Here is a 22,033-nt window from a genome sequence, read left to right as displayed (position 1 = left end):
AACAAGCTGTTTATATGTCCCAATTATGCGTTGATTTCCCTCAGCCACGCGCAGGCAGCATATGCCAGAGGGGCCAAATGGGCAGCTGTGCGGTCGTTCTGCTTCGTCGATCGTCGCTGCGTACTTCTTTTCGGATGGTAGGGGGGTATTTCCTGCCATTCTGGGAGTCTAAGTGGGCGCATGATTTTATTTTTGTCAGTCCGGGGGTCTTCGATCCATGACTCTCTCTGATTGCCAGCCCCGCAACCTGCGAAGGGGACTGAGGGGAAAGAAGGGTTGCTCTCATGGTGAAGCAGCTGCCGACGACAGTTTCTCATTTGCGCTCTTCACCGCTGCTCGTAGGTTCCTCAGGCGGGGAAGATCAGTGGCGGCTGCTAGAGTGATCTGGTGAGGAGGAGAGCCGCTTCCGCAGGGTGCAAGGATCGTGCCGATTCGCACAAGATGACGAACAAGGGATACCAGCCGCACGGTTGGGAAGATCGGGGGTGAGTAGATGCTGTTTCGTATTGTCTGGGATATCAGCGGGACTCAGAAGTCCACTTTGGTGGGACTATATGCCAGGATGAAGTTTAGTAACAGTCTCATGTTTATCGTGTCTGATTTAACAAAAATGCTATCCCTAGGATTTACATGTATAGCTTGCATTGAATTTGTGTATATTGCATAGCCGGAGGAGTACGAGGGTGTCGTTATCTGGAGTATCTATAAAATAACACACGTCGAGTGCTCTGCATCATCTTGTAATTTGCACTGTGAGATATCGATGAATGCGATGGTGTATACTTCCAAAGCGTTGTGAAAATTATCTTGAATGTTTTTCCTGCGCTTGCATTATAAAGCTACATTTTCTACGAAAATCAATTGGCTGTATTCTCGAAGAAAACATTAGATATGGTTTAGCTTGTAGCTAAACCCGCAGTTACGCGATAGCCATTTGAACGGCTACGCTTAGGTTCGGCTTGAAAGTAAAGACCTGACTTTTGCACATAGTAGTTTACTCTATGGTTTCAGCTTTATTTATGCCATAGGGGACACTTTTGACCACTAAACTGCGATGAGGCGAAAGCCTCTATTGCGCGGTGGTCTGAAGCCCTCTACTACGGCACCTCTTTCTCTTGTTTACACTACCACCATCGCGATGACGCGATAGCGTAAGCTATCAGCCAACATATAGAGCCCCGATTTAACCAAGCCATATGAACGTGCCTGTGTGGCCTAGGGATAACGCGAATGCAAGGGTTTTGGCAGGCTGATTGTGATGTTGTAACAGTTCTTACACAGAAGGACTACTGTAGCTGCTGAGCTAGGGCACCGAGAGAGCAGAGAACGAGGCCACCAGGGTGATGATGATGATGATGATCGCCTCAGACAAAAAGACACATACCCACCGCGGGGATTGGCCAGGGTGCATTGTAGATTGAAAATATATATGTTCACGGACTGGAGTATTGGGATAAATATGGATGCTTACCTAGAGTTTGGAAAAAATAAAAAGGGAAAGAAAAGGTAATGAATTCGTACCTAGCATAGGAATCTACCTGTTGAAATTATATATACTAATAAGTCTATAGCACTAGAACTCAGCACATGCGTTAAAGTTCAGCTTGTGATTTGGTTTATGAGGTGTAACGTCTCAAAGCGATTCAAATAATTAAGGATGGCAGAGGCGAAGGCTCTGGATAATTTCGATCAGCTAGGGTTTTTTTTAACATTAACTGATATCGCATAGTGCACGTCAACCGGTGTTCCGCCTCCATACAAACACGGCCGCCGCAGCCGGGTTCACTACCAGGTCCCCTGGCTCTGAAGTCGATTGACTAACCACTGAGTCACCGCCGCGGGGCGTTTGATTAATCTGCCGTACCAGTCTTTCACCAGTTAGTGCAGATTACTAGCAGATTTAGTATAAGCTAAGGAATCTGTTGTCAGACAAAGAATGCTAGCGACGACGGAGCGGGAAGAGGAGGACACACACGTATGCTCTCATTAACTTTATTTTGTAATACAGCCGATCCACGCCTTATATACAAAGACCAAAAGTGAGCATGAGCACGGTTATCAGAGCTCAAGCATCCAAGGAACGGCATCTCATATTGAACACAACCCTGTGACACTGAATGTGTGGGGCGGGTCAAATGCAAAGGAACACAACGAGGCACACATGAATGCCAGATAAAACGATATTGAAGGAAACCAACAAATAAAACGGCTAAAAGCGAAAATGAATGCATGAGACCAATAACAAAAACAACAAAGCAGCACGGGAATAAGCTCAGTTTAAAAGCTGAGGCTGTAAATGTCAGCGAAGGTAAAGGCGCTAAAATAGGAAAAAGGATGGAAAACATGAACAACAACTAAAAGACGGTTAATGAAAACACTGAAATCTAGTCATGCAAAATCGAAAAAGGCAAGTAAAAGGACACTGACGAAAAGGTCATACGCCTAGCAAACTGAAAAACAGGACAGGGTAAAGAAACAAACCACAGATGCATCAAACCTTATGGCAATAAACAAAGGGGCAAAAACAGAATAGCTCGATTAAAAATTACGGCAGGCGAATGCGGAATTAATCAACACAGGCGAAGACTAGCGTTCTTTTTCTGACAATGAATAATAAACTTGCCCAGCAACAAACCCCGTTTAAGGAATCTACTTTTCTACAACGGTAATGTGGTGGTATTATCGGCATATAATATATATCCAGCAAATGTAAGACATGATGGCAAATCCTGAATGGTAATTAGAAACAGTGACGCTCTAAATGTGGAGTACTGAGGAACTTCAATGTTAGTGCTCTTTGCTTGCCAACTTTCAGAAATGCAAAGTATTTTGATACCCCTGTGTGAATAGTTACGAATTCGTGCGGCTCCAATGTGCTCCCAGGAGGTCAATATCTGAGCGAGTACATTGTTAGTGTTTGAATTTTTATTGACCGAATTTTTCATGCCATTTCAATTTGTGATCGAATGATGCAGCAGCAAAATTGCTTCACTATAATAGGCGCCTAATATGTGCTGCAGGTATGGATTCGCCCCACAGTAAGTATTCACAAAACTCATTGTAAAGCAGTCTGGTTACGGTCCCCCTGTCACAACAGTCGTTTAAGAACCCCGCGTTCACTCTGACTCATCTAATTCCGCTTTGGAGCTAGTTCATCGCAGTCGTGGCACATTTGCTTTCACTCTCGGAACTATTTCGGGCCACCAAAGATACATCTGCGACCGCGGTTACCGTGACCGTCGCCACGCATTCCTTATAGACACCATTGGGACACAATACAATGTTATTCAAGACATTTCCTGATATCAAGAAAATGCAATCTGTAGATGACCATGTGAACGAGAAAGGATAAGAAACCCTGGTAAATTTGTATTATAGTAAGAGTTGTATCGTCGACTTCCCTGCAGCTAATCTGAAAGCAAGCCTGTTCGCGATCATGTGTCGCGACGTAGTGCAATTTTCATTGTTGGGACGCGAAGTCGCACGTCGCCATCAAACATTAGAACCTCAGTGCGCCTCTGTGGAGAAGTTATGCAATGCCAAGAAAGGATGCAGCAGTATTTCTGGTCCACAGCGTAAAAGCGGCAGAAATTCATGCTAGCGCTTGCTCTTCTAAAGTTTCGTGGATAACCCTGTGTGCAGTTGTCCACTCAGGAAGAGCTTGAAAAATATTTTGCTTTGAAATCTTGAGTTTTGACATCAAACTAAAGACTTACTTCAGCAGAAAACACAGAATGTTTAATCTGCCTTCAAAGAACGTTGTTGCGGAAGAATCAAATAAGCGAAATGCTTTGTTCAACAATTGGTTTTCGCGCTCCCCTCCGCAACCTGATGACGCGTGTGGTGACGTCCACGTTCTTTGCAGGTGATGACCTTGTCAGAGTAGAAACTGGACTCAAGGAGAAAGACAGAGCAGATATGTTTCCACCATCGCCCATGACTTCGACACTGGTGAGTGCATTGTTGGCTTCCTGAAATGCTTATTATTTTTTTTTTTCGCGCTAAGAAAGGTCGAAAATTGGCAATATGCCTTTTGGTGTGGCGGGACCAGGGACATCCATGAACACATACACAAGTGGAAAGCTGAACGGTCTTGCATAAAAATATGGCTTGCTTGATGGGATTATGCCCGAGAAAGTAATAATTGAAGAGGAAACTCAAAACTAAGAACATCTACGAATATGTTTTGGGGACTCTTCAGAAGGCGGCCAGGCGGGAAGTTTCAACATCAGAACCTCGTTTTTTCATGTATTGATAATGTTTCCTTAATTTCAAGGCTTTTCGGCTTTTCTTAAGTCAAGATTTTAGCCCTACGTAGTTATCCTTAGCGCTAAGCGATGGCGTTAGCTGCGCACTTTCGAGAGTAGCCTCGCCGTTTTCGTTTCATTCATTTGTATACATGCCCTTTACCTGTGAAATGTTTGCGAGGGCAAGAGAGGCGTAACGTATAAGGTGCACGTTAATCGCTTGCAATTGGTAGCGTGCTATAGAATAAATGGACTGGATCGCCCTTATGGATGGATGGATGGAATGGATGGAATATAGAAGCGTCCTCTCTGAAACGGGGTGGTAGCAGTAGCTATCATGCTCATTTTTCTTCCTATATCTTATTTATTGGTTGAGATTATATAACTATATCGTCATTCTATTTCTTGAATTTTTGTTTCTGCATTACTAACATTATGTCACTTTTCTGCTTTTAAGCCACCAATCTTCCAGTCGTTTTTTGCTAGCTTCCACCGCCGGTTTATTCACCCGGCCACTGGTATCTGTAAAACCCAGAGCTTCAGGAATAGTGATTGCGTCTGAATTGACTTCCGGATGGATACCATTACATTCGAGTATAATATGGTCAATTGTTCACTGGAGTTACCACATACAGCACATGCATCATCTTCATTGTTAAATTCCTTTTGGAGCTGTGTGTTGCTTCCTAAGGCGCCCTGTTCTAGCTTCAAAAAGTAGGCACTGTCTCTTGAGTTATCAAAGAAAGCTTCCTTCCTGATTTGCCTTTTCCACTTTCGGTATAATTCCACACTCTGTTTCTTTTCCATTGAATTTATTCAATTTTTACCTTCGGTGTTTTTCACCTGTTGCTTAACGCTCTTTATTTCTTCGTCCTTGTGATCAGCATACTTACTGATTAGTTTCCTAGTTCTTTTCCTCCATTGTGAGTCAACGCTTTTTAGGCATAGGTATTTAAATACTTTAGCTGCCCATCTGCTACTGTCCCATTTCTTCAGGCGTTCCTCACATATTTTACTCTGTGCTTCCCGTACTTCGAAAGATTCCCAGCTCATATCTCCTTGTACGGCCTCATTTGTTGTTTTGCCGTGGGCACCTAGTGCTAATCGTCCGACGGTTCTCTGATTTATTTCTAATGTTGACTGTACCCCTGATTTTAGGCACAAAACAGCATTACCGAAAGTAAGCCCGGGCACCATAATTCCTTTACAACTACCCCTCAAAACCTCATACCTGTTGTATCCCCACAATGCGCTATGCTTCATTATCCCGGCATTTCTTCGGCCTTTGGCCTTAAGTGATTGCTCATACTTTCCAATGTATGCCAATCCTTCGTTTACCCATACCCCGAGATGTTTATATTCTGCTACTCTGGGTATTTCATGGCCTTGTATTTTAAGACCCTAATCAGTTGAGCCATTGAAAATCATCAGATCCGACTTAACTGCGCTAAAATTGAAGCCTAGAGCGTCTCCTTCGTCTCCGCAATACTGAACCAGAGTTTGCAAATCTTCCAGACTCTCATCTAGCAGCACAATATCGTCTACATACATCAAACCGGAGGAGGGGCTGCTCTATCGCCTTTCCACCTAATCTATACGACCGGTTAAAACCTAGGTTACTTTCTTGTATCCTCCGTTCCAGGTTTATTATATCAAGCATGGACAGCAGGTGATAGAGGACAACCTTGTCCTTATCTTTTGCATACCTTGACAGCTTCCGTACTTCTTATCCCTTCCCATGTAATTTCTACTTTGTTATCCCAGTTTATTTCCTGTAGGAACTCTGTTATCTCATAACCGATACCTTCTTTTAATATGCTCCACAGGAGTTGCCTGTTTACGTTGTCGTACGCCCCGTGTATGCCCAGGAAGGCCAAATAAAAACGTCTATTTTCCACTCTAGATATTTCGATGCATTGGGTAAGCACAAACAGGCTATCATATAAGCGCCTACCATTTCTAAATCCTTTCGGAAGTTCTTCGAGTATCTTGTGACTTTCTACCCATGCTTGCACCTTTAATTTCATCGCCTGCATGGCCAACCTGTACATAACAGATGTTATGGTAATCGGCCTGTAGAATTTTATGTGCATCCTTTCTCCTTTTCCTTTATAAATCAAATTCATTTTACTCTGCCGCCAGCAGTCCGGAATTCTTTTATTCGTTATGACTGTTTCCAAAGCCTTTAACAACGTTTCCTTTCTTCTTGGACCAAGTTCATTAATCAGCTTGATCAGAATTTCATCTATTCCTGTAGATGTGTTTTTAGGAATATTTTTTTCTGCCTTTTTCCAGTTTAGATTGGTCAGTTCTAAGCTGCTTTGTATTCTGCTATCTTGTGTTGCTTCCTGATTTGCGGAGATTACCCTATCATCACTCCTAAATGACTCGGCTATAACTGATGTGATGTAGTTCACTGCGTTTTCTCCCTTTAAACAATTTCTTGGTTATATTGAATCCGGTCCTGCTTTCTTTGATTCTTCTTCCCTAGCCAGCTTATATTGTTCCATAATGTTCTTGGTCCGCCTCTAGAGGCATCGTGTATATCAGCCATCCAGCGATCGGTGGACTGCTTTATTTTACTTTGGACGAGGGCCTGTACATCAAGTTTTTTATGTCGATATGATTCCCATTTTTGGTCGAATTCCTCCTGAGATACTTGTGCTTTATTTGCTTCTCGGTGTTCCCTTGAAGCAACCCGCTGTTGTTCAATGGCTTCCCTGATTTCCTTATTCCACCAGGTCCGTGGCTTCATTTTTCCATTCCAGCGGTTTGCTACTTTAAACTTCTTAATTTTCCTCCTTATGAGTATTTCTACCTGTTCATAATCCCAGTCTTCCATGGGGCTTTTCTCTAATGCTTCCTCTATGTCTGCTGCTATCTGCGCTATTTGATCGTCGCTAAATTTTGCGTTTACTTTTTGTCTAAGTTTCATTTCTCTTTTTATCAAGGGCCCATTCTGCAATACGTTTATGATCACTTCCGAGACTACACTCCCCTTCTTCGTCTATTTCAATTTTTGTGACCTTGCTATAAATTCCCTGCGACATTAGGCAGTAGTCAGTGGTCGTCTGCCTGTTGCGGAAATCCCACGTGATTTGTCCTTCGCATTTGGTTTCTCTATTTACTATAAATAGATCGTGTCGCTCACAGAAATCTAGCATTAGCTTCCCGTTACAATCCGTGTATCCAATCAGATCGTCGTTGTGGCCGTTCATGTCCCCCAGCAGAATAATATCGGCCCCGTCTCCAAACTGGCTTATATCGTCACTGAGACATTCAACAAGATCCTTGTTTTCTTGCCTGCGTTGGTGACCTGTTCCTAAATAAACTACCCCTAGCCATGTCCTTATCTGGTTCATTTTGAAGGTAGCGCGAAAAACGAGGACCAAGAGTCCTTATCATGTCATGTCCTTATGCCAGCAATTGTTCCTGATACCCAGATATGTTCTTTACAAGATGTTTTTATTTTTTTGCCAATTTGTTCCCTGGTGTATCAACCTACCTACCCCTCCACCCTTTTTTTCCGTTCTCGTTCTGTTGCACCCTTCCCAGACGTAGCCTTCTATAAACGGCGGATCTTCTATATCCCTGAGATGAGTCTCGCATAGAGCGTACACACCAATTTTGTCATTCTTCAACTGCTGTTCTATCTCTAGCCATTTCGCTCTTTTTCTACCTCCTTGCATGTTTGTGTAGCTTATCCTAGTGTTAAATCTCTTTTTTGTACTTTTCTTTCTCGACCTCCTCGCCATATTTTGGGGCTCAGCCTCCGTTATTACGCTTTCTTCTGCTTCACTTCTAACTACCTCTGTGCACGGAGCCCTCGCGGACCCCCTAAAAAGCTACAGCCCTGCCTGCCAGTCGCCAGCCGATCTCTGCTCCCACCATTCTGTTAAATTGAATGCCATGTCGCTGAAAAGCCCTGCCAAAACCTGCTTTACATCAACCCTGTTTACCTCAACCACTTCGAAACGGCTTCTCCAGGCTTGACTTTCTTATGTCCTGATAAACTGTCACCACGTCCTTTTCCAGCTTTCCGTTCGATCCTATCACCTGCGGTACTGTGCATACAACTATCGGCGCTTGCTGTGTTATCTCCCTGATATCGTCAACTCCCTTAGCTAAACTTTCCATCACTCCTGCAGCCTCACCATTTAGGACATCATATAGCCCCGCGGCTACTATCACCATATTGCGTTCTGCGGAATTTTTCAACAACCTATTTTTACTCTCTTTCAGCACTGCCCTCATTGTCATGCCTGGGAAGGTTTCAACTAACACTCGCTTATCACCCTTTACACGTTCCAAGATATCTCGCTTGCACCTGCTCATATTAGAATCTCCGGCGATAAGCACCTGCGCATTCTCTCTCCCTCTCCAAACTGTTGGCTCCTGCTTTCGGTTATCTTGATTTTGTTAAGCGCCACATGGCAATTGATGGAAGTAGTGCACGCTTGAAGCGTTTGCCTGGAATTCCTGCTGTAATGTGCTATAACCTTCTGCATGATGATTGGTGATGGGGGAGATAAGAGAGGGATAGAGAAAGGAAACTTTATAATGACGGAACTATGGGGTCAATTTTAAGAAGTTCAACGTCCAAAGCGATTTAGATAACGGTGGACGCCGTAGTGAAGTACTCCAGAAACAGTGACCTCTCGGGGTTCTTTAACGTGTGCTGACATCGCACAGTACACTTGCTCCTTGCTTTTCACTTTTATCTAAAAGCGGCCGCCGTAGCCAGTATCAAACCAGCGTCCTTGGGTTAAGCAGTCGAGCGCCTTATCCACTGAGCCACCGCAACGGGGCAGCATTCAGGGTTGAGAATATCCTGCACTAGGGCCACCGGAGATCGGTGGTCTGCCATTTGGTCTGAGGTCAATCGTGCTCGCCACAGTAGAGGAGCGGGGTATGCGTAAAGGCGAGACTCGATGGCAATGGGGAGGAGAACAGAATGTTTCAGATTAGAAAAGTACCCGGGGCACCTTCAAAGGGTAGGAGATGGTAGAAGAAGGCACGTGTAGGTGTGGCGAGTGTATTAAAATATACGCGCCGAAGTATATCCAAGTTGAGTAGTTACAAGAGATTTGTCAGTAATGAGGACAGCACAAAATTTTTCGTTAACGTTTTGATAGTCAAGTGTTTATTTAATGTTTGCAACAGAGAATAATGGGTGGTGACGTCAGTAATTAGGAGATTACTAAATGTTTCGTTAACGTTTTGATAGTCAAGTGTTTATTAAATGTTAGCAAGAGAAAATAATGTTCCGTACTAGTGGATAAGGACAGTAATTCTCAAGCGTCCTATTTCGTAGCTCACGAGTCAGGCGATTGGCTGGTGATCCCAAGGACACGGGGTTGATCCCGGCCGCGGTGGCCGCTAGTCGATGGAGGAGAAAAGGAAAGCGCCCGTGTATTGTGCGATGTCAGTGCATATTGAAGAACACAAGGTGGTAGAAATTTCTACAGCCGGCTCTCCACTACACAGTCCCTCATATCATGAGTCGCTTTGGCATTTGAAACCATACCAGACCATGTTAACTACGCCTTTAGTTTGCATCGAATTGACATATATGAACATCGTTGTGTTCTGGGCGAGTCGGTTGTTTATAGTGGATGGGAAGTTTGTGCGCACTACAGATATGGACAAGAAGGAGACACACACAGGCGCCGTATACTCGGACAGATTGACGAGTGACCGGAAGAGGTCTATCGTGTCGGTGATCATCGTGTGGGTATCTATAGGTAGCATTAGGAAGTCGTTCAGAGCGAGGACTTAGTGTGAATGTCGCGGCCTGGCTCTCACGCCCAGTGCAGCGCGAGCCAATCTGCCTGGAATGAAGTCGGCTGCAACTTGTTTTGAAACGTTTGTGATGCAGAGGTTATCTAGGAAAAAAGGAGGAGGCGCGATGATTGGGAAGTTTTTTGGGACTAAGGGCAGCCGGTTGAAGGATTCGGTGTCCATGTTCGGTGCTTGAAAAACGTGCTATCGCAATCTGCTGGTTCCGGTGCCATTTTAGGAGCTCTTACGAAGTTAAGAAGTGTTTTATAGAGTATTAATGCTCAGTGGATGTCTTTATGCCAATATTGAGCGACGTCTTGTATAGTGTGTGAAGCGCAACCTCATATCCTGTCGTTGATGTTGTGTTAAAGTGAGATATGGAACTGTATCTAAGGGAGCCCGGCGTGCTTATTCACAATGCCGCGGACGAGATGCGCAGTATGATGGCAAACTTTGATGGTAGTGGTTTCCTTTTCTTGCAGCATCCCCAATCCTCTCTTCCGTCTTTATGCTCGTTTATAAAAACGAAAGAATCAGTAATGAATGGGTTGGGCTTTTCTGACCGATTAATTTAATTTTCTGAGCAAATTTTGGGACTTCTTTGTTCGCATGGGGCGAAACGCAGCTCTCAAGATGCCAGTAATCGTGCAACACTGCTCAAGGTTGTTCTTTCTCAAGGATGCGCACTATGTTTGCCACATGGTTCCGGATCGGTGATATGGCGTCTAGTCATTCCGCGGGAAGAAACTGTATGCTCATTGTAACGTACGAAGGATCAGTCATGTCCCAATGAAATTCTTTACCACACTTTATCAACAGTGGCGGAAAATATCCCTAGAACTGCACTCAAACTTCCCGTTACCGAGTAGCGCAATCGTATTTAACTCGATTGAGCTAAATTTCCAGTTCCTGAAAAAAACAAAACAAACAAACAAAAAACAATGCGGCGTGTAAGCTGTGAGGAAGCACTACGGTCTTGGTTCTGGCGGTTTCTATATGGCCGCGCATTAACGGGACATCGTGTTGTGTGACGTCAGGCGATTTGGACTAATTGTAAGACACTTTGAACTTGAGCTTCGCCATTGAAAAGGGGGGGGGGGGGGTCAGAATCAAGGTCTTCAGGACCCTTAGTTGAAAGGTTGAGATTGCTGCGTGCTATATCTGGGATTAATAATAGAGTTAAACGTTGAGCTAGTTGGTCACACATCTTTTTGAAGAAGGCAGCAGAGCAGGTAACAACACAAAACATAAGAAGCACACACAACCACAAGGGCAACGCTGCACTGACAACTGTATTGACAAGAAGCCGCAGATCTCCCTTCACTTCACGCCTGCAGCCAGCTTCTTCCTTGTCTTTAACATCCTGCCGGTTCGCGCAGAAATTTCAAATTCATTCTTCAACAAAACCACTGAAGACACACTGACACATTGGTCTCCCGAGTCACAGATTGCATATGCTTCATAAATTTCTCTTGCAAACTTATCCTTCATATTTTTCATAACCTTAACATTATGAAGGTCAGCTGGCTAGAGGAAGACTATTCCACACGAATTTGCACTGAGCATATGTGGAAGGTGTGGTTCCTTCCTCTGGTAATGGATTGCACCAAGAAGTAGCAGTCTGTTCCAGTGCGAAAAAATCCTGTAGTTACTGTAGGTAGTGTACAGGTATCTGCTAATGCAACGGAAGTGTTGGAACATGGGCCTAAGTTTGCTCTTCCCCCTAAGGTTGACGCCGCAGGGAAGCTTGCTATTTTAAGACATGTCGCAAAAAAAGCTGAAGAAGACGAGGCCAGCCAAATTGTGGCTGAAGGGATTGACTGTTTGAACCGAATAAAAGGACGTGAAAGATGCAAGTTGCGATTTGAACCGGTAATTAAAGAACTGTAGATCAAGGAATGAAAGCTGTGCCTTTCGGATAAAGAAGGTGGTTTTGTTGTATTGGATCCTATCAACCACGGACTAAAGGCTCTGGCAGCCATGAATAAGAACTTCGAAAAGTGCAACCTAAGGACTTAAAAGCTGCTAAGAGAAAGGTTCTACAGATTCTCGAGTTAACTGACGTGAGGCAGCTTTGCCGCAAGGTTAAGGACACTAGGCATGATACCTTGTCGGTATTCTTCAGTACAAAACCACACAAACCTGACATACCTTTCTGAGCAATATTGTCAGAGGCACACACGTGGCAGACGCTAGTATCGAAATACTTGATCAAGCATCTCGGCCAAGTACATGTGGATGATCCCTTTAGAATAAAAAAAAAAAAAACTCCGAGAAGATAATATCTGAGATCGAGGGATATGATAAGAATAGACTTTCTGGATGTTCACTCGATATTGAAGACATGTACCATTCTATCCCACAAGAAGACTTGTTGAAAGAACTACGAGAGAAACGATTGAGAAGCCGGCTATAGTTTTCCAGAATTCAGCTGGGGTGTTTGTGGATACATTCGTGGAGTTGATTGCAGCCTATCTCAAATCAACTGTTGCATCCCATGATGGAATATTGTATGTACAAAGGAGTGGTGTATGCATAGGTTCGAGAATTGCACCTGCTCTGAGCGATGTGTACCTAGTCGCATGTGACAGAAGGATTCTGATGGCTATGAAAGATAAAGGCATTGTAAAGATTGTTCGTCACGTTGACGACTTTTTGGTATTGCGTGGTTTAGAGAAAGGAAAGGCGACTGATCAACTAAAAGACATAGAGCTGGGTGTGTTTGAAGAAAGTTGCCCTGATCTTAGATGCACCTGGGAACTTCGACAGGAAGGTGTTTTGCGCTTCCTAGATTTGAGTCTTGAATTCTTAGCAGAACACTTATGTTGGACTAACCAGCCTAGAGCGAACAAGAAGTCTCTTCCGTATACATCCCAGCATTCAAAGACAGTAAAAAGAGGTGTTGCGAAGGCTGCATTGACGTCGGCTCTCAACAAATCATGCCACCAACGTGTCAAAACAAGTTTTCTAAGCCAGACTGAGATGCTTCTGGAGGCAGGGTATCCTGAGTAGCATAATAGAAAGCATTGTCCTGCCGATCAAGCGGAGAATTCTAAAAGAAGACCTTACTCAAAGAATTAAGTGGTCAGTGGTACCATATATGCATGGCTTCACCCATAATTGAATGAAAATTGGTCAAAGACGCGGCATCCGGGCTATTCCAACGCTACCAAACAGAGCTAAAGGGATGTGTGTGCGAGTTAACGACCAGGACTTCAACTCTGGATGCAAACCTTCGCACCAGACTAGGTACTTAAGTGTATTCAGGAGGTTGTTTATCAGATTCCCTTGCATTGTGGAAAGAAATATATTGGACAGACAGGAAGATGTCTCAATGACAGGATTAGAGAGCACGCCATGGCAGTATCGGAAAAGTCTGGCAATAATCCACTACACGTCCACTACAAAGACTGCGTTGGTTGTAGAGACCAAACATGTGCAGCTGACCTTCATAATGTTAAGGTTATGAAAAAGATGAAGGATAAGCTAGCAAGGGAAGTTTATGAAGCATATGCAATCTGTGACTCGAAAGACCAATGTGTCGGCATGCTTTCAGTGGTTTCGTTGAAGTAGAATTAAAATTTCTGCGCAAACCGGCAGGATGTTAAAGACAAGGAAGAAGTTGGCTGCAGGAATGAGTACTTACATATCTACATCGCAGCTACGGACAGATTCCCTTGCTAACTGTATTTCAAATTTACAAACTTCCAGATTTTTGCTTCGTATTCTTTCCTTTCAATCAATTTCGTGATCCTATATGTTATGTTTTTGTTTAGTTGACAATTACTTTATTGCACTAATTCATTTTGTGTAGGACATTTAACAGCCCACACTGAACCGTGGCCAATCCCCCTTCGTGGGCATGTGCCATATATCAAGGCAGAAGAAGAACTGAGGGGAGAAGATGTGCGGGTTCTTGTCAATATAGTTGTCAGTGAAGTGTTATCCTTGTGTTTGTGTGCGCTTATGTTTTGTGTTGTTACCTGCTCTGCTGCCTTCTTCCAAGAGATCTGGGATTATCCTGGCAAACTGTTCCGGCAATCACTGTACCGTAGCGACACTTAAGTGTTAAACTAATTGTATACACAAAATCACCCACAGTGGTTAACTCATGCTGGCTCCATCTGGAGTCGAGATCAGCATCTGGGATGACTATCAGGACAAAGCGTGAGGCCTTCTTTCTACACGTCTGGTTTCCACGTGGGTAGACATTCTCCTGAACAGAACTGAGAGGAGATCGTGTCTTCAGGAGAGAAGCAAGCAACACGTACCCTTCTGCGTTGTTCTTTGGACAGCACAAAACATAACATTCAACATCCCACGCCACATGTTGAACATATCGCAGATGATGCCAGGCCCGTGTTGCCATGAAGTGAAGTGGCTTGATATCCTTTTTGCCTCTTGGTCTCACATGGCTGGTTAGGTGAACTCAACAAGGTACAGAAATGGCTGAGTACCGGTTTTCTGAACAACCCTTTACGACCAAGGCAGTCCACAACTTTGTTGCCAATGAGACGTGTGTAGGAAGTCATCCATGGTAAAAGTGTAGAGATGACTGCTGTGCTGATATATGAGACAAGGCATGAGTAGGGAATCTGCCCTCTAACATTTGAAGAGTGGATTTTGAATCTGTTTGGATCTGAACAGATCGAGCCGGTAAAGCATACAGACCAGCTCGAATTATCCGCAAAAATCTGAACGGTGCTCTGTTTTAAAACCTTTAAGAATTGAGAGCACGTTACTGCCGAAGGAGAATGATGGCTTAGAGCCCACGTGAGGAGTACTGACCGTACAGTCCTGTGCGGAACCTTTGCGTGGAGTTAGACCAGCTGCACTGAAGGCACGCATGGAAGTTCGTATGGTGTGACTAAAGCGGGGCTTCGTAATTACGTGTGGTGAATGATGCTAATGAATATGTGTAGGGCAAATAGGCATAAATTAAAAGAAGAAAAATTAGGGGGACTCTTAATCTCCGGCGTTAAGGGTATGACGCTATAGCGTTTCGCACATGCACGGACGTTGTTGTTCCACTTTTTAGTTTCTGAAATCTTACTTTCTTTTTGTTTTTGTTTATATATATATTTTTTTGCGCGTCGATACCCAGCATCCACAAACTTTGGCTTCCCATTCTGAGCAGTTTAACGTTTTTGAACGCATCATTTTTTGTTGTCGATTATTCTAATGAATCAATTGGTCACGCACAAACTCTAAATTTCCTTAATTAGCCTAAATTCATTCTAAGCATACTGATACCTTTTTCACTGCCTTTTTCGATTTTTCCCTAGTTCAATTTATGCATTGATCAATAATAACAGTTATTTTATGAACTCGTCATCACCTACCACGCACCAATCATTCATGAATCACCAGATCCAGAAATTACTACGGTACAATTTTTTGCACATAATTTCCGACACGCGGTGAAGGCTGTTTTTAGGCCGAATGAGCTGGAGAAGCTCTCGCTTAATACACGATAGGTATGAGAGCACGCACATAAGAGCGATTGACATTGTCACGCCATAGCCTTAAAGGCGGAGTTTAGCACACCCCCTTTCTATTTTGTTTCCAGCGGTTCTTCGTCGTCTGAAGTGATTCACCGATGGGTGTCCATCTCATATATCCTGATGTTATAATAGTAGTTTGCAGGTGTATTGACAACTGATTTAGAAGAAAATTTGCATGTGCGTACGAAAGTAAGATCGACGTTCCCAGACTCCAAATTGTGTTCTCTAAAGTGGAGATATACGCTACACTTAATCCGAAATCAGGAGTTAGATGAGCCATATTTGAAAGCACCAAAGCTAATCTATAGTGGCTGCACAGCAACAATATAGGCCTCCGTTAAGAAAGGTGCGGGCCAATCCGACACGATTTTCCCAGTACTATACATAGCTTGCTTAGCGAAAGTATAGTATTCAGAGATTATAGCAGTTCGGGACAAGTGTTGATGGAGATACCTCCCTATTCTTTGAATTGCTGATCACATTGCCCTGCTATATAGCTCACATGATGAACTGCGAGGAATGTTTAATGACTTAGCCAAAATTAAAAAGAAAGATAGGATCATAAATTGGTATATAAATAAACAAATTCAGCATAGTTTTAGACTTAAGTTTGGAGGCGCTTTCTTGGAAAGAAAATAATTTCAAAAATTCCTGGGCGTTATTTACTATAAGCAACTGGGCTGGAATGCCCACGTTGTGAACTCAAGAGGTATTGCAAGCTACCTAGGCGTCACTAACAAATATAAAAATATTTTACCCGTGAGGCTTAAAAAAATGATATACTATTCACGCATAGAATTCCGTCTGAAATATTGTTCGCGTGTCTGCAGTACCTCGAACCTCCATCCCTTGTATCCCAGCCGAGCGCTTTCACCAACTACGCCACGCCCGGGACTTTTTTTATTGCATGGAAGTACTTGAAGCCTGACCTAACCAGGTCGCAGGGATCGTGAAACACACATTCACAATTCTCCTTGTCTACAGTGAGGATGATAGCGATGAAAACGACTCCTCAATTAGTGATAATGACAATTATGACATTAGTAATCATAATGACGGCGAATTTAGTTGATAATGGAAGGAAACGTAATACCCCGTGAACACTAGCAGCGCTTAAGCTTTCGCATTTCTGCAGTGTAGATCCCACAGTGCTCTCTGACTTTTTTTTTTACCTCAACGTACTGTATTTGTTTACAAGTAAATAAAACTAAATCTTATTTTCTAAATAGGGTTTTCATTAAACACGATCCACACTTCCTCAGATATACACGATACGCCACTCCTCGCGTCAGAAGTGAGTACAGTATGCAGATGACCTCGCATGCTGTTTCGGATTTAATTCATGAACTCCCATTCTTACACGCATTATCTCAGGGTTTCAAAACATTTCGCTCATGTTAGAAACGGTATTACACTTTATCTTCTTTCAGCTATTTGTATATTACACTTTTTTGTTAGTACCACTTGCTAGATACGTTGTTTCATGTGGTACTGGAACTGGAAAGACCATAGCACGAGTTATATGGATCTTGGTTGGCAGACTAATGTCTCTGCTCTTTACTAGGCGGTCAAGGCTAGCCATGGCTCTCTTTCCCAGAAGCAGGCGTCTCCTAATTTCATGGCTGCAGTCTCCTTCCGGAGTAATCTTGGAGCCCAAGAAGAGAAAATCTGTCACAGCTTCCACTTCTTGTCCCTTCATGCTCCAGGACTTGACAGGGCAAGACGCCATCTTTGTCTTTTTGATGTTCAGTTTAAGCCCAAACTTCTCACTCGCTTCTTGTACGCGCGTCAGAAGTCTCTTGAGTTCCACTTCACTTTCTGCCATTAAAGTGGTATCATCCGCATATCTAAGGTTGTTAACACGTTTCCTAGCAATCTTCGCTCCAATCCAGCTGAAGACTCGTCTAGACCGGCCTTCCTCATGATGCACTCAGCATATAGGTTAAATAGGCAGGGCGATAGTATGCAACCTTGTCGCACTCCTTTCTCAATCGGAAACCAATCAATAAGACCATGCCCAGTTCTGGCTGTGGCCTCTTGCCCTTCATACAGGTTCCTGGGGAGACAGATGAGGTGAATTGGAATTCCCATCTCTTGGAGAGCTTGCCACAATCTGCTGTGATCTACGCAGTCAAACGCTTTCGCATAATCAATAAAGCAGAAGTAGACGGGTTTCTGGAGCACTCTTGCTTTTTCCATGACTCAGCGAAGGTTGGCAATCTGGTCTCTAGTAATTCTGCCCTTGCGAAACCTAGCTTGCACGTCCGGAAGCTCCCGATCCACATAGTGCTGCAGCCTACCTTGGAGGATTTTTAACATCACCTTGATAGCATGCGAAATAAGTGCGATCGTGCGGTAGTTGGAACAATCTTTGGAATTGCCTTTCTTTGGAATGGGGATGTAAACTGGCCTCTTCCAATCCTGTGGTCACTGCAGGGTTGCCCAAATTTGCTGACATAATGTATACAGAACGTTAACAGCCTCATGGTTGAGGTTTTGAAGCAACTCAGGTGAAATGCCATAAATTCTGCTAGCTTTGTTTTTAGCAAGGCTGGCTAAAGCCCATTCAATTTCACTCTTCAGGATGCCCGGCTCGAGATCAGTAATCACGCCGTCTTATGTTGGGTTTGCACATCCGGGTCCTTCTTGTACAGTTCTTCTGTGTATTCCTGCCACCTTTTCTTTATCTCTGAGCTTTATCTCTGAGGCTTCAGTGAGGTCCCTGCCTCGTTTGTCCTTTATCACACCCAGCTTAGCACAGAAGCTTCCTTTGATATCTTTGATTGTCTTATACAGAGATCTTGTGTTCCTCAATTGGCTATTGTTCTCAACTGCTTGGCACTGTATGTTCAGGAAGTCATTCTTATCTCTCCTTGCTATTTTCTGAAAATCCGCATTGAGAACCCTGTATCTTTCTCTTTCCCTCATAACGTTTGCCATTCTCCTTTCCTCAGCTATTTGCAAAGCCTGTTCTCAGTTTACTTTCTTGCATTTCTTTTGCTTTGGAACTACCTTAGTACCAACGTCTCGTATTATATCACGAACATCAGTCCACATCTCTTCAGGCTCTCTGTCTTCTAGATCTAATTCTTGAAAGCGATTCCTCACTTCCACAGCATATTCTGATGGAATTTGATCCAGATAATACCTGAAAGGCCTTCTGGTTTTCTGCGTTTTCCTCAGTCGAAGCTTAAATTTGGCAAGAAGAAGCTGATCGGCCCCAGGCCTTGTTTTTACTGCTTGTATAGCGCTTCTCCATCTCTGCCGGCAAAGAATATAATCAAACTGGTTCTTGTACAGACCGTCCGGTGAAGTTCATGTGTACAGGCGCCTCTTGTGCTGTTGAAAATGAGTATTCGCTATGATCAAGTTGTTTTCTTGACAAAACTCTACTAGCCTCTGCCCAGCTTCATTTGGCTCACCAAGACCGAACTTGTCTGTTTTCCGGATATTTCTTCACTCCCGACCTTAGCATTCCAGTCTCCTATGAGAAAAAGAACGTCTGATGATGGGGTGTGGTCTAAAAGGCATTGCAGGTCAGCATAAAATCTCTCAATGTCAGCTTCTTCAGCAGTATTGGTTGGGGAATAGACTTGGATAGCTTTTATGTTGAAAGGGTGACCTTGGATCCGAAGTGAAATCATTCAGTCGCTTTTTGGTTGTACCCTAGCACTGCTTTGCCCATTATTCTGCTTACTATGAGAGCGACCGAATTCCTTCTCCTAGATTCGTGCCCACAATATAAGACATAATGGTCGCCGGAATTAAATTCTCCCATTCCGGTCCACTTGAGCTCGCTGATACCCAAGATATCAATGCTCAATCTGTCCATTTCTCGCTTGACGACATCCAGTTTACCTTGCGTCATATATCTTACATTCCATGTTGCTATGTGATACATCTCCTTGCAACATCGGACTTTCCGGTCGCTTCCCGACACATCCACAACTGAGCGTCCTTTTGGCTTTAGCCCAGCCGCTTCATTCGTCCTGGAGCTACTAGGTATCGCCCTTTGTTCACCCCCAGTAACATGCGGGACGCCTTCCAACCTGTGGAGATCATCTTCCGGCGCCCTATCATTAATGCTACTGTGACTGTCCATAGGGTTTTCTTGTCAGGAAATACTGGAGTGGGTTGCCATTACCTGCTCCAGTGAATCACGTTTTGTCAGAACTTTCTGCCGTGACCTGTCTATCTTGGGTGGCCCTACACAGCAGAGCTGATGAATTGATCGAGTTTCGCAAGCCCCTCCGCCACGACAAGGCAGTGATCCATGAAGGGGTCCTGGCCTGGCCTGGCCTGGCCACAGGTGATTTCGTTCACTTAAACCACGACTGAGAGCACCACAATCGCTGCACGCGAATGCGCTAGTCACGTGATTTTATTTGTATTTCGCGGGCTTTCCTTTGAGCCTAGAAAAAAAGATACACGTGACGCTTTCTTTATTTCAGTTCATGGAATGGTAGTTTCCGAAGGTGCTCTCTAACTTTGAGATTCCCATTTACAGACTAAAGTCATTATTTAGTAAATTAGAACAACTGACATAATTAGTTATTTAAGTAATTGCAAAAAAAAATGCCCGTGGTGCGCAAAGTGGCTGGCAGTTGTATGCAGTTGGTTTCCCTGGCCTACCTGACATATTTTATTTTTTAAACCTTGGTTCAAGTTAGCTGGAACACCAGGCATCTGTAACGGAGATGGCACCTAATTGGCACTGGGTACGAGGTATACTAAAAACTGAACTGTCCTTGCCAGGCGTCTTAGTGTTGGCAGTTTCTGTTGGTTTTTACGTAGCAGTAGAATTTCGAGCGCGTGTCTATAATATATTCCGTTAACACTTAGCAGATCGCCACTATCGCACTTCAATAATAAATCGCATTGTGAAAGTTAACATGGGGCGACAGGTGTTGCACTAGTGCCACACGCCCGAGCGATAAAACTTTGCCGTAGTTCGGCACTGGCGTATGAGACTGCACCACCTACGTCACGAACAACAAAGACGTTGACGATGCGGTGACTGTCTGAATATATTTTTGTTTCCTTTTTAAACTCGCCCGTTTCTAGTTGGAGATACGCATTCAGGCCAGGTGCCACCGGCGCGATAAGCTGCTGACAGCATCGCGAATCATTCGATTACACACAACTTCCCTTCACTTCACTTTATTTCTTTGAAGACCTCTCTCTGGAGGCATTACATAAGTGGTAGGATTACAGATATTGAAAAATACAAACACAGTTCATTGTGTTTAAAAATGAATTTTTACGGCTTCAAGAAATGAAGATTGGCATGAGAGGGTGGCGATTTCGTGGAGAAGGACATTCCAGCCCACAATTGTTCGTAAAAAAAAAATCCTGAAAAAGTTTCTGTGCCAGCGACAGGACGAGTTATCTGAAATGAATGCGACGCTCAATGAGATATGTCGATGCGGTGCGCAATGTAAGCTGCCGGATTTAGTGAACTGTGTAGAATATTGTGCAGCAAACAAAGACTGGCAATGCGGCGACGAAGTAAAAGGTTTTCAAGGCTGGAATTTGCCTTTAGAGATGAAACGCTGATGGAGTACGAGTATGTGTGATGTACGAAACGGATGGCGCGGTTTTGAACTGATTCGATCGCATTTATTAAGTATATCTGACATGGGTTCCATATTGGACTGGCGTAACTCAAGCTCTGATCTGATCAGCGTTTTATAAGCCAGAAGTTTTACATGTTGGGGCGCATGACGGAGGTGACGTTTTATGAAGCCTAAAGATCTGTTCGCAGATGATATGATGTTATGTGCGTGCACCAAGAAAAATCACTGCACAGTGTGATTCCAAGATGCTTATATGATTCCACGCGTTCTATGGAAGAGTTGGCAACTTGATATGAAAAAAGAAGGGGGTTATGCTGACGACTAAAAGAGATAAGTTAGCACTTCTTGGCATTTAAAGTCATTAACCAGCGATTGCACCATTCTTTTACTTGGGTTAGGTCATGCTCTAGAGCTATTTGATCAGATATGCTAGTAATTTTTCGATAGATTATGCAGTCATCGGCGAAAATTCTTATCAGGCAGAGTATCCCTATTGAAAAAAATGTGTATGATGTTTGGTATGATTTCACACAAATAAAGTTGTACGAGGTTATTGCATCATATGATCTTGAATGACCCATATGATCCTGAATGACCCATATGATCTACATGAGATCAGACAAATGTGAGCCATATGATACTATACGATCCATATGATACCAGGACCTCTGAGAGAAATCAATCATATCGTACACCCATACAGATGCCAAGCGTATAATATCACAAATTCAAATGACATTATTCCATATGATAACCTTAGACTGCAATCAAGCAAAAGATCAAGCAGGTTTTCGGAAATGGTACTCTACTATCCATCATATCCATACCATCAACCAGGTAATAGAAAAATGCTCGGAATATAACCATCCCTTATACATAGCATTCATTGATTACGAAGAAGCATTTGACTCAGTAGAAACCTCGG

The 22,033-nt window shown here is 43.5% G+C and overlaps 1 long non-coding RNA gene across 1 annotated transcript in view; it reads left to right on the top strand.

Moving 5' to 3' along the window:
- Nucleotides 1–355: 355 nt before the first annotated feature.
- The window catches only part of LOC146182213 (uncharacterized), a 58,189-nt gene continuing 36,511 nt past the window's right edge, over nucleotides 356–22,033 (top strand). The window contains exons 1-2 of the long non-coding RNA XR_014700047.1: nucleotides 356–485; nucleotides 3,866–3,951. This is a non-coding gene — a long non-coding RNA (uncharacterized LOC146182213). The remainder of the gene's footprint in view (nucleotides 486–3,865; nucleotides 3,952–22,033) is intronic.

Source organism: Amblyomma maculatum, chromosome 8 (genome assembly GCF_055883805.1).
Source record: "Amblyomma maculatum isolate TAMU_Amacu chromosome 8, ASM5588380v1, whole genome shotgun sequence".
Taxonomy (NCBI): domain Eukaryota; kingdom Metazoa; phylum Arthropoda; class Arachnida; order Ixodida; family Ixodidae; genus Amblyomma; species Amblyomma maculatum.
The sequence above is the reverse complement of the archived record's forward strand: the minus strand, read 5'-3'. Positions and strand labels throughout refer to the sequence as shown.